Here is a 13,636-nt window from a genome sequence, read left to right as displayed (position 1 = left end):
GAACCGATCACAAGTGTTTTGAAGATAAAACACCCCAGATATCATAGAGACGAGAGTGAATTAGCAAGAGAACAGTTTGTGAGAGGCACGGTGATGTTCTAAGCTTTACATTTGTTAGGTTAGATGAAGAGCACAGTACAGGTATCTCAAGTGAAACTCCCTGTCTCTCTCCTGAAGCGATCAAGCTGCTGTGAGGCTGTCCGGAATTTAGGAGCTGCAGTCACAGACGTGCTAGTTGGAGAACAAAATATTTGAATAGCCTTGCATGTATTTAAGTCCTTTTACATGTATAAAACTTAAATGTTTTGTGCGTTTGACTGTTTTATCTATTATTTTCGGTAAAGCTGCTTCTGACCATCACACGTCCACACTAAACAGTTATAAGAGACATGTTTAAGGGATTATATGGAACATCCTTCACTTATTCTCTTAGGTAAAGAGAGATCTCCACTTAAGTGTCATACTTAGAGGGAAAAAGTGCTTTATGCATTATAAAGCTTGAAGCGTCGGCCGATCACCATGACAAGGAATTGGTATTCTGTATCGGCTGCCGAAATCCTAGCATCCCAAATAAAAACAAAACAAATATATTTTCTGTATAGCTTGTTGATGGTAATTTTTGATGTTGATGGTAAGATTTTATATATTTTAATAAATTTTTGTTTTCAAATTATATTGCAAAAAACTAAAGTGTATTCTCTCTGTCTCTAAGCTTGCAGTCCCACATATTTGAGTAATTCAGACCAGGTCAGCACAATATACGGTTTTAGCATTGATATCACATCGATATATTGTGCATCTGCACTAGTTAAATAGCAAGATATTCAATGTTCAGTTGACTTTGCAGTGTATTTTTTACATTTAAATATACAAAACCATAAAGCATGGACTGTTTATCTCACTTTTGTCTTCGCATTATTGCATTAGTCTTTGCTTGCAGTTTATTACATTTTATGCATGATTCGCTCCCCTACAGAATCCCCCCAATCAATAACAATTAATACATTTGATAACACTTTAGGGCTCAATTCTAAATATAAAGTTGCTTAATGATATATTGACTGATTATAAGTACTTATAATATTCTGCATGATACTATTCTACACTCTCAGAAATAAAGGCACGCGACCTGTCACTGGGGTGATACGTTTTTAAAAAGGTACAAATTTGTACCTAAAAGGTCCATATTAATACCTTAATATTATTACCTAAAAAGTACAAAAGTGTTCCTCTTAAAATATTTAGGTACTAATATATACTTTTGACGTACCAAAATAGACCCTTTAAGTACAAATGTGAACCTTTTGAAAAGGTACCACCTCAGTAACAGCTCACATACCTTTATTTCTGAGAGTGTACATCCCTAACCCAATACCTCAACTATCTTAATATCATTATATTATTATTATTATTATTATTATTATTATTATTAAAGAGCAAATTAGGAGTTTATTGAAGCAAACATCATATTTAGGGGTTTGCACCTTAAGAATTGAACCTTAAAATAAAGCATGACTTAATTCTTTCCATATAGTACTATTCAATCATTTAGTGAAATTGTATAGATACAGTATGTCACAATATACAAAAGTTTGGGGTCAGTAGTATTTTTAAATGTTTTAAAATAAGCCTCTTCTGCTAACCAAGGCTGCATTTATTTAATCAAAAATACAGTACAAATTGTAAAATTGTGAAATGGTAATGCACTATAAAATAACTATTTAAAAGTAGTTTATCATTTCATTTAATCATTTACTCCAGTGATTTTAAAGATGAATTTTCAGCTTCATTACACCAGTCTTCAGTCACATGATCCTTCAGAAATCAAATCTAAAAACGTATTATTATGTTTATTATTATTAATGGTAATAGTAATAAAAGCAATAATGACTGCGTAATAATATCATTTAAAACTACATACAATAAGAAAGCAGCTATTTAAAATTTTAATAAATATTTATATTTTAACATTTTATATTTTTTACATTTAATAAATGCTGTCTTGATAAACAGAATAATTTTCTTTAAAAAAAATGGACCCCAAACTTTTAACTGGTAGTGTATATCGCAGAAAAATAAATATCACAATGTCTAATTTCTTCAATATTTTTCTGATTTTCCGTGCAGACGTTTTTCTGACTCTGCTGTTTGGCCAGAGGCATTTACCCTACAGTTTTATTGTTAGGCTCCTTAATGTTGGTCATCCTGCGATCCAAACAAAAAAAGATCCCATCATAAAGTACTTTTTTTCAAAACTACACAATCAAGAAGCAAACTGTAATATAAATAATATTGTTTTAAAGCCCTGGGGCAAATGTTAACAGGATAGCCTCTTCCCCAAGGCAACTGTGTAGACGAATCTGTGATAATACTCGACACCATGTTTGCAGACAAAGAGGGGATAGAGGAGCCTGTGACATTTCAAAAACTTATGTAAGAGACTCTGTAAATCTATTTTGTATTGACTGGGTGCCATGGCCCTGGCCCCTCTGTAACTGAACTCTGCCTTTGTCCCTCTGTCCCACTGACTCCAGAGCACCAAGTGGCCTGACAGAATTCCAGCCCTGTCCGGCAAAACCCCAGAGCGGGGGGTGGTTATAGTGGTCAGTCTTCCCATCCTGCGCTTCAGCTCTTCCTGCACAGGCTCCATCGACCTGTCACAGACATCAGTGAGATTGACTGCAGGGGCAGATGCGCAGTTTTAACAGGTAACCTGATCCAGCAGTCCCATCTGGCCGCCAGCCTTCCTCAATTCACACTTCACCCAAAGAACACATCAAAAAGATGCACACTCTTTGTGGCGCGTGGAAACATTGTCACATACATTATACATAAAGTATACAAGGGTACGTGTGTTTTCCAGAGCGCGTTTGCCTACCGTTTGTGCACAATAGAAGCTGATACACGCCATCATAATCAGCCTTAAACTGAACCCTAGAGGGATGGCCTCAGTTATGCAGATCAGCGGCTTATGGATAATCATTAATTAGCTTGATTTTTTTTCAGTCTACTTTTCTTCTGCGGAGGGGATGCTGAAATGCATGCATTGTGTCGTCAGTGTAGTGCTTGATTTCTAATAAGAATTGCAATTAGAAGAGGCTGCGAATGCTCCAGGAGGACGTAGGCTTCTCAGACAGATGGAGTGTTTAATTGCACAAAGCCTGAGAAGCTTGTCCCCTGCCCTGAAAGTGTGGGGTGGGGGGTGAGGGAGATGAAGTGATTACTTTTTTTTTTTCGATGCTTGTTTTTTCACAGGCCACCTCTTGGTTCTGGGGACAGAGCAGGGAAATCTGAGAGAGTGGTGCCCTATGGAGTTACTTGCAAGCATGGACAGATCATCACCCCCCACCACCGCCGATCAATGCCAGACTCATCGTCCGCCTGTCATTGGCTCTGGTAATGACTATTTCCTACCAAAATATTTTGTCAAGCGTCAGTGCAGCGAGTCCCCACTCTCGGCATCGGCACCTTGGAGATCTATCGGCAACCTCACTATCGTCTTCCCGAGAGAGAGGAAGACATTTTTGTCAACCCCTCCACCTCTTTAACAAATACAACCACACATCCCATGTTTTCGAGATGCTGCTCATACCAAATGCCCTTGTCGTATTCTGATATCTCCTTACAAACACAAATGAGGGTAGAGAGCTCAAAAGTGAGAGTGAAATAGATGAGCTGTGCGAACACAATACAGTATGGTATTTGTTATGTTTCACTGGTATGACAGTTTGTTTTTAAAATAACATTTCCTGTAACAAACACAATCATGCAACACACTAAGACAGTAGGGTTGTCGCGATACCATTAATTCACATTACGATACTCTTTTAACTGAAGTATCGTGATACCAAGTAGTATTGCCATTATGTAATTCATAACTCCAATCTATCTATGCCTCTTCAAATGTAAGAAAATTGTCAGAAATATTATATTTTATGTTATAATATGCCTACTTAAATTGAATTCATAATTCTCTTATTATTGAAAAGTATTTGCACATCAATTCACCTAAAATGCATGAGTTTTTTTTTTTTTTGCTTATTTTGTAGATAACTGACCAACAAAAAATACATTAAAATCAAGATACAAATTATACCCAGTAACATTTGTTACAAAAAGATCAAATTAGGCTATATAAAGTGGTCAAAATAATTAAAAAAAATTATTTCAATGTTTCCTGTTGCTCTTTTGGTTTTATCATCTATTTTTTATCTTATCAGGTAAAAATCATATTGACATAAACAGAAATGAACTGATTCAGTTATGCGTTCGAACTGAAGCGTCAGAAAACATGCAATAGGCTACCATAAAAGGTGTGAATTCTACACAGTTTTGCAACCTTAAAGTGCTCCACAGACTATTCAAATAAAATGGTCTATTGTTTCACAAGCATTTTACAAGCAGGTTTTGTTTCACAAAACATTTAAGTGATTTTTCCACATGAAACATTATGTATTTAATAGTTAGACCATTAATGGCGATACTACAGTTTACAAACTACAGTGGCAACTGTAGTACAGTGGCAGTATTTTGGAGCCATAGTCTCACAATACTACCATAGTACCAGTAAACCGTGCAACCCTACAAGACAGTCAACAAAACACTTAAATGTTGCTTTCTTATTAGGGCTGGGCAATTTGGCTTAAACTTTAAAATTTTGATTAATTAAACATTTTAACCTGATTACGATTAATGAACTATTATTTTATTTATTTGTTTTATGTTTTTTGCCCTCATATTTCATGGACCAGTTTTGTACAATAAACATGCTCACATATTACAAGTGAGAGACTTGTAATGTGGGGTGGATTATTAAAATAATTTGAAGTACACACACACTATTAATTATCTACGAATATTTATTGAGCATCAATGCAGAACAACTGAAATTAAAACACACATTGCCTAAAATGTGGCTCTCTGCACCGCCCACCGTTGTCACTGCTACCAAACTGACCAATCACAAAGCTTGCACTACACGTCGTTGTGACAAGTAAGTAAATTTTTTTTGAGAGGTGCGCAGGTATGCGAAGGGCTGCGCCAGACTGTACACATGCCCTTGGCAGAAGTATAACATCATAATAATATAGTAAGTATAAATCATAATATAATAATTATAATTTAGCCTTAACAGAGCGGCGTCATGTGACTCCACACACGGTAGGGAAAGTAATTGAAAAATAATTTGATTACTTTTCAATTAATCACCCAGCCCTATTTGTCATATACCATTTTATAGAGCCAGTGCAGGTTAAACTGAATAGGCATTGGCTGGTCCAAGTTTCTAACGGTATGATAACCTTGGATAAAAAAATAAATAAATAAATTAAAAAAAAAACATGATTTATAACATGTTTTTGGGTAACAAAAGTTTTTTCCAAATTTAACAAAAAACATTTTATTTTTGAAAACATTTATAATATCTTAGTTTCATTTTAGTTTTATTTATAATAATTTAGTTTCAAAAACACTGATTTCTTTACAACGCATTTAAAAAAAAAGCATAAAAAACCCTTACATATACCTTAGGAACGGTACAACAAAAGTTTAAGCGCTTTTAAAACCTTGACTTACTACACACAGCACACTCAAAAAAAAACTTTTGCTGCTTGTTCAAACTACTTATTTAAAATAAGTTGAATCAACACAATTCTTAACTATTTTGGGGGACAACTTAATTTTTTTAAGTTCAATCCATCTAAATTTGTAAAATGATTAAGTTAACTTAATTGATTTGTGTTGTGATAACATGAAGAAATTGTGAAACCCAGCATTTTTTTACAGTGCATGTTGACTTAAGGTTTTTGTTTCTTTAGCTATCTATCTATTCATCTATCAATCTACACACAAGCAATATCCAATATACAGCATACAATATCAAATAAATATAGTTGATACTTATGTTGTTGATATGGTATTCAGTCATTCATTTTCTTTTCGGCTTAGTCCCTTTATTAATCTGCAGTCGCCACAGCGGAATGAACCACCAACTTATCCAGGTCATGTTTTACGCAGCGCATGCCCTTCCAGTAAACCCATCACTGGGAAACATCCCTACACTCTCATTCACACACATACACTACAGACAATTTATCTTGCCCAATTCTCCTGTACCACATGTCTTTGGACTGGTGGGGGAAACCGGAGCACCCGGAGGAAACCCACACCAACACAGGGAGAACATGCTATCTCCACACAGAAATGCCAAATGACCCAGCCGTGGTTCGAACCAGCGACCTTCTAGCTGTGAGGCGACAACGCTACCCCTATACCCCAACCCTTTTATCCTATGAGCATTAAGCTATTAAATAATAGTGGTGGCTTATACTGAGAGTATCTGTTTTTGCTTATTTACGCGTATATATGGAGAGAGGCATGTAACTTTTATTGAAATACTTATTTGTTTTTTTGTATGTTGTATTGTTTTTCCCAAGTTTTTGATGACTGCAGCTAAAGGCAAGAGCCCAAGACAAATTTCCCTAACTGGGACAATAAAGTTTCACCTTACCTTACCTTACCCACTGCACAACCCTACATTATATGAGACATGTTGATAAATTGCATTGGATTGATTAATGGTGTCAATGACTACGTTTACATGAACACTAGTAATAAAAATATTGGCCTTAATCTGAATAAGACAAAAATATGATTAAGCTGTTTACAAGAGTTGCTTTTTGAATGTTCCTTTCATGATCCCGTTTTACATGTTATAGCACATAGTTCGATTAACGTCATTACGTCACCGCACTATCCACATTTTCTCTGGAGTTTCATATAATTTCGGGTGTTTAATTTTACTTTAACTGCAGTTTGGCACTTTCAATTTTAATACACTTTACAATCCCAAATATAACAAGTGTTTTTTTTTTTTTTTTAAATAATTGTAGGTTTTTTTTAACATACATTTGGGTAAAATATGGACAAACCCAAATTTTAATCAAATTTAATTTAATTTGTCCACATATTAGCCATATTTGAGCTGGAACCAATGCAGCCTTGGTAAGTATAAAAATCACATATTTTAGTTTCAATATATTAAGCTACTTTGTGCAAAAATGTGACTACATTAAAAACTGCACCATTGCTTTAAGCATTCATACTCAGTCTTAATTATAACACATCTCTAATTTTTATCTTGTGTATGTATCATTTTACTCAGTGACACGTGATTGCCTGTAACATATTAATGCAAATTAACATCACACACTACACTGAAGCGCTTAATAGATGTCTAATATTTTAATCCTAACAAGTATAGGAAACTGCAAAATCAAGTTGTTTTCTGTATTTGCAACATGCTTATAAATAACCATTTACAGCACACATATCAGCTAATGACTGTATCTGTGCATTATCATTTGAATAATAAGATCATAATCAATGGTGATGCTAATTATCTAATCAGTGTCTCTGCCTGCATCCAGTTGACGTGAGATGTGAGCACAAAACACACTCATTTCCACTGACAGCAAGCACTCCATCTAATGGTGGAGATGGAACACGGCACACACAATGAGGCCTAGAGTCCGCCTTCCACCCTCTTACACATAAACTCAAGTCCCGCCCAGCCAGTCCTCCCTAAGACGGCAGGTCACCGCCACACTCAAGAGTGTTTGACTGACATCTGCTTTTGTTATTGTTTGTGCTGGGGTAAAATTAATATTTGTTTGCATGTGGGCAGCATGAATGGCAATGCAAGGAGCCAAGGGACCCGAGGCACACTCAACGGCGAGCAGGAAGCCTTTAATGAAGGAGCCGGCTCCATTACGTAACCCCTTGGAACTGAGGCCTCGCTTCCTGAAACACTTAGCCATATCAGTGTTGTTTAGGAGTTAGCGTATGCTGCCAAGGGCCCGTCGGATGGATGTGCGGCAGCAGACTCTGACATTTAGCAGGGAAGGGCTAATTATGAAAACAGGGCGGTGGGTGAGAGGGAGCTTCAATCCTGCAGCTAATGGACATACATATGCCACTTAGCTTCTGATCTCGGGTCATGGAGTAAATAGAGATAAAATAGCTTGTGCTAGTTGGCAAAGCATTTGAATAATGCAAGATAATTTCAGGCTCTCTGTTTCCATTTCCTCAGCGGTTCCTGAAACGCACAACACAAACAAATCAAGATGTGGTGTAGTAACATTGCTGTCTGATCTCAGATAGAAACAGGAGAGAGGAAGAGGGAGAGGGAAAAGAGAGAGAGAGAAAGAGAGAGAGAGAGAGAGGGGAGAAAGGGAAACTCTAGATCCAAGCGAGCGAATCAACTTGAGTCAAGTTGAATAGGCGAGTCAGCGATCGTGGTCACCATGTCAGGTCACACAGATACGCCTCCATGAGCGACACTGGAGAACGGCCCGATAACCAAATCCACGGCACAGCATTGCATTATAGGATTAAGGAGGGATTGCAGGGCCCCCGGTTTTCATCGTATATCAATATGGCGATTCACCTAAGCCGATTCGAGGTGCCTCCGAGGCTCACTTTAACACGTGGGACTTCCTCAAGTGATCAGCCGAAGCTATCCACGCAATCTCACCTCGGAGACCTGACATTCCTCTGGTCTGCCTGAGTGCGAAGGGCAGATCGGGACAAAGCAGCTCTCAGTTCCCTTACTCAGACGGCGGTGGCTGAAGTCTGGCTGTTGACAGACGACCCACCTCAAGTGCCCGCAACCCAAATGCCTGGGTGTTTCGTCTAAATGCAAGATCGGGATACAAGGAAAACAAATAGGATGCATAGAAACACTTCATATTGCCTCTTGAAACCCTTGAGGGGATCCTTATTTTGTTTGTGATGAGTATTCAGTCCAGCAGTCAGCACTGTTGAAGTGTGCACTAGACAAGATGAATATCTTTGGCTTCTCAAATTTCCCGTATCATCTCTTGATCTTGAAATAAGCATTAACATTTCAAGCATAGGGGAAACCAAAGGTGTAGATAGGAAGGAAAACATACATCTCCCCTCTGCAATATCTCTCTAAAGGCCTCGAGGCCAGCAATACAGAAGTACTACAGCCCAAGTTGACTCCCAAAGCAATTTCTCCCTACACCAAGCATGTGAAACCAGTACGGCCATAGGAACTCTCGAGACCAAGTGTTGTTCCTCCATGTGAAAAGGTAGACACTTGAGCTTTAATGTAAACAATCATCATTTATTTAAGCAGGGCATCTCTTAAACATGAACGGGTAAATGTTTTGAATACCGAGGGCTTTAGTTCTTAGCAAGGGCCAAATGTCTCCCCTTGACCTTGCAAATTCAAGCGGGGGACATACAAACACTTACATGTCATTCGGCACCCTGATTTTATGCCTGATGGAAAATGGTGGTGATGACAGTTTGCTACGATCACCCTCCCTCCCATCCGACTTTCGAAAACACACACAGGCACATTAAAGGGCGTTGTGGGAAAAAAAGCCAACAGATAGTCTTCATTGATCTCACGGGAGTGAGAAAAAATGTGCGATTGAAGGAACTGAGGTATTTCTCTCAGACAGATGAGAGAAGGTTGTGTAGGAGCGGGAATGGTGTTTGTCTATGTATGTTTACAACAACTGTCATTAAAGGCACAAGAAACAAGATGGCTAATGTAAGGCGATCCCTCCCCCTAGCTGAATAATTCATACCAGCTGCAAGGAAGAGAGAGCAGCGCATATTCTTCCTTCCTCACCGCTTGCCTCTCTCACCCTTCTCTAAGGGTCTCTTGGGATGGATGAGTTTCGTTCCTGGTCGCGATGAGTAGCCATTTACCGCCTGATCCGTGCTCCTTAGGCCCGACTCTCTTCCTGTCTCCTGAAACCAAATTTGCTCATTTCAGTCACCTCAAAGCAGACTTGTATGTATATATTTTCAGGGAAATTTGATTGTCGGTATGGATTTTTCAATCGGTCTGCAGATCGGGTTTAGAAATATGTAAACTGTTGTGTTATTTCATCAGGCCCGGCAGAGGAACACATACCTAAGATACTGAACATCCAATACGGTGGAGTGATCTTTAAGCAAGACAAGTCGGACATAAGTAGATTAAAAAAGCCATAATGGGGAAACAAGTGCCCATTTCAAGTGCAGCCCAAGGAAATTTAAGACCTGGAAAGTTGCATTATAAATTTTTGATCGAATTGACGATATTTTCACACTGGCTAAAGCCTGAAACCTGAACCTATATTTTCTGTCTTTGGTTTCCTTTCTTCAAGAACCCTTAATGTGCCAAAGATGTACTACTTAAGCTCGGGTTACTGTTGTCGGTTTGTACGTTAATGTCTAAAAAGTTCAGATTGGATTTGAATCGACCAATATGCATTAAAACCACTGTTCTTTAATCAAAATCTTATATGATCTGAAAGGGAATGTAACAAAAGCTTCCCATTCTTTCAACATCCTGCTCTTTTTGGCCTGTCTAATCCAGTTGAGGTCTGAATGTGGTCTTTCTTCTCTTACAGCAGTGGAGGGTTACTGCAGGAGATGGACAAATTAGCCCACACCTCCATTCCTGAGCGGGGCTATTGTATATCGCTGCAGTCTGTTCATGGAGTGGAAGGACCTGCACAATGAGCCAAACTTTGTTGCCGAGTTTCTCTTGCTCCATTTTAAGGCAGAATTTTAATATGTGGGTTTATACCAGGTTTCATTTTCTTTTATTAAACCTTCATGTCAGGTGAAGCAGATATCTGAGGTTTGACTAGGTGTTGGATGCGTTTCTAGTTCACAATATTGATTCAATCATATACACCATCATTGCATTTTATTTTATTTTTGCTAACTCGATCTTTTAAATTATGCTCACCAAAGATATGTACCCTGAATAACAAACATTCTTATTGTCAGAAAAATTATTATCATTTTCCCCTGTTCTTTATTTTTTATAAAACATTATTTATTCCTGAATGGCAAAGGACATTTTTCAACTCCAGTTTTCAGTCATGCGATTCTTTAGAAATCATTATTATATGCCAAATTGATGAATGTAACATATTATTGCTAATCAAAAGAGTTAAACATGTTCTCAGTCTGATCCAAATATTAACTTTGTGTTTCTAATAAAACCATCTTTTCTAATGAAATACTAGGCACAAAAGAATGTATAAAGCGAAAACGTATGTAATAAAAACACTCGCAAATTTATTGAACATTAAAGATGGCAGAGGATCAATATTTTAAAATGTTCTCCCCTGGAATCTCCCATCAATTAAGATGCCTCTGAACAGCACTTCATTTTCATAATTCAGCTGCCCCAGCTTGAACTGTAGACAATGTTGTCGCCGGTCGGTTCTGCCATGGAGTAAACGTCTCATCCTCCAACAGATGTGACTGAAATCGTACTGGGAACACTTTGTGCATTAAGCTCTGAATTCTAAATGAACTTGGGCCTCGGTGATCCAACCCAAGCAGACACTTAAAAACTGACACACAGGAACCCGGAGAAATTACTTAAAGGATCAGTTACGTCTAAAATGATGGAATCAATAACAATATTTTCCCTCGGACCCCATCGCACTGATAAGCAAAATCCTCGCTTAAAAGCCGCATTAAACTTTAATCGGGTGCAGTTTGCTCCGGCGACTGGTAATATCTGGACAGCTGTCTTCTGCCGTGTTTAAAGCTTGTTTCCTTTGCCATTTCAGTGTCATCTACTAATTGCCTTTTCTTTGGGATACATGATCCTACTGAATTCAATCATAGAAGTATGAAACAGGGAAAGGCTTTTTAGGGGGTCGGGTCAGAAGAAAACAACAGAGTCTGAGATGCTCTCTGAGCCTTGGCTACATTTGTCGGCTTCATCCCAAGTGACTTCATTTAGCATCTGATTTCAGGCCATCAAGGGATGGCTATTTGTTTATTGGCTTTTTCTGCATGTGTGAAATCTTAACGCAACCCATCTTGGAGCAGGTCCTTGCTTTTCTTCTTGTCTGCTTGCCAGTTTCCCACCTACACATGGAACAGGCTTTACATGTTTTTCCCCTTTTTTCACATTGAAGCGATGGTGTAAAATATGAGAAATTTAGATTTAATTTATGCTTCAATACATCTTCCATCAAAAAGGAAGAAAAAAAGGGCTTTATGTATTTGTATTTTGCTCCTCGTGCGTGGCTGAACTATGGAAAGCCACATCATCAGTCACCATACATTTGTATTTCAAGTACAATAAATTACACCTATTGTTGTTTATGACAGATTGTATGCAAGAATCCCCCGGATGTCTGAAGAGAGGAAGGTGCTAGCTGGTGTATGGAGGCCCCAATCAGTATTTACTTGAAAAGAGAAACTTAGAAGAGGTCGATTTTAGCATCTCCTTCAGGTCTGGGACCAATGCAGGCTGTGATTTCACAAGTGCAACCCAAGCAATCACCGCTATCCCCTGATTGCTTGGCCTGCGTCTCTGAGGATGCTAGGAGCGAAAGATTATCTTTCCCCCCAAACTTCCTCTGATTGCCGACTTTGAGAGGCATGGCTTCATCAGCCAACACGCCGACAGAACCTCACCGTCATAACGTAGTATTTATTAAGGACAGGGCTGTTCAAGCCGATCAATACATTTAATCTCTGTCAATGCCTTTTGCTGTCGAAGAGAATATAGGCTAATGCAAGATAGTCTATATTATCTTGAGCTTAAACTATTTTACTAAAGGTTTGTAAATGTATTCATTTAAGCAAATGTATCAATGAGCTTTTAAAACGGATATCTTTCAACATTACTTTAACATTATATTAATTATACTACAATATTGTATTATGTTATATTATATTATATTATATTATATTATATTATATTATATGTAATATTCAATCGTTTTACTTAGCTGGTGGATTTTAAAAGGACAATGATAAATTAAAACAAAAATTCAGTTCATTTAATATAAATAAAACTGCTGATTAAACTGCTGATAACAAAATAAAGAGAAACTTAATAAATGGTAAAAATGATTATTGCATTTTAAAGCACAAGATTTATGCCCATTATGTTGTTAACATCTATGATATAAATATATAGATTTAAATAAAATATATACATGGGTCAAAGAATAAGCCAAAAATAGGTTTTCAAGCATCAAAACAATACATTTATAATACTTTTTTTGTCTATTAGAACATTCAAATGTATTCTGTTTAATTGTTTTTCTCTTTTTCCATTTATATAATTGCATATAATTTATATTATACAATTTCCATTTATATAAAAAATATAATTACGTTCAGCATTAGATATTAGGATCAGATATTCTTTTAAATATGTTATTATGTACATGTCAGAATAAATGCATATGAAATCTGTTACGCAGATCATTGAAAACATTTACATTGAATTTATAAATCTTTCTATGTATAAAAATGATGATTGTTTTATTTAATTTGATCCAGTTAATTTGATCTGACATCCATTTTGAATGTACTATTTCAATTGTTCATTATGAATTTATTGCAAAAAAATCTCTAAACCATATTTCTCGTAATCTCATTTTGTGAATTTACATTTTAGTATGGTGGATCGTATATTTGGGTTATGCCAATATACATTTAAAAAAAAAGCAGTAAATGACATCTATGGTATTCGGAGCAAGTCAATCTAATTGGGCTTCAAGGCTTTAGGAGGCACCATGAGAACCTGTCTATTTATACTCTTAACAGTAGCCATGGAGCAGGTTTG

General features: G+C 37.0%; 1 long non-coding RNA gene across 4 annotated transcripts in view; it reads right to left on the bottom strand.

Moving 5' to 3' along the window:
* The window catches only part of LOC141378586 (uncharacterized), a 56,344-nt gene that overhangs the window by 32,555 nt on the left and 10,153 nt on the right, over window positions 1-13,636 (bottom strand). For 2 of the 4 annotated variants that reach the window (XR_012393450.1, XR_012393451.1), the window contains exon 2: window positions 9,621-9,786. This is a non-coding gene — a long non-coding RNA (uncharacterized lncRNA). Of the gene's footprint in view, window positions 1-7,725; window positions 8,096-9,138; window positions 9,787-13,636 lie in introns of those variants that run through there. The other 2 variants (XR_012393449.1, XR_012393448.1) reach the window with 2 other exon arrangements.

The sequence above is a fragment of the Danio rerio genome, chromosome 17, assembly GCF_049306965.1.
Source record: "Danio rerio strain Tuebingen ecotype United States chromosome 17, GRCz12tu, whole genome shotgun sequence".
Taxonomy (NCBI): domain Eukaryota; kingdom Metazoa; phylum Chordata; class Actinopteri; order Cypriniformes; family Danionidae; genus Danio; species Danio rerio.
Note: the sequence above shows the minus strand (reverse complement) of the source record. Positions and strands in the feature narration are given on the sequence as shown.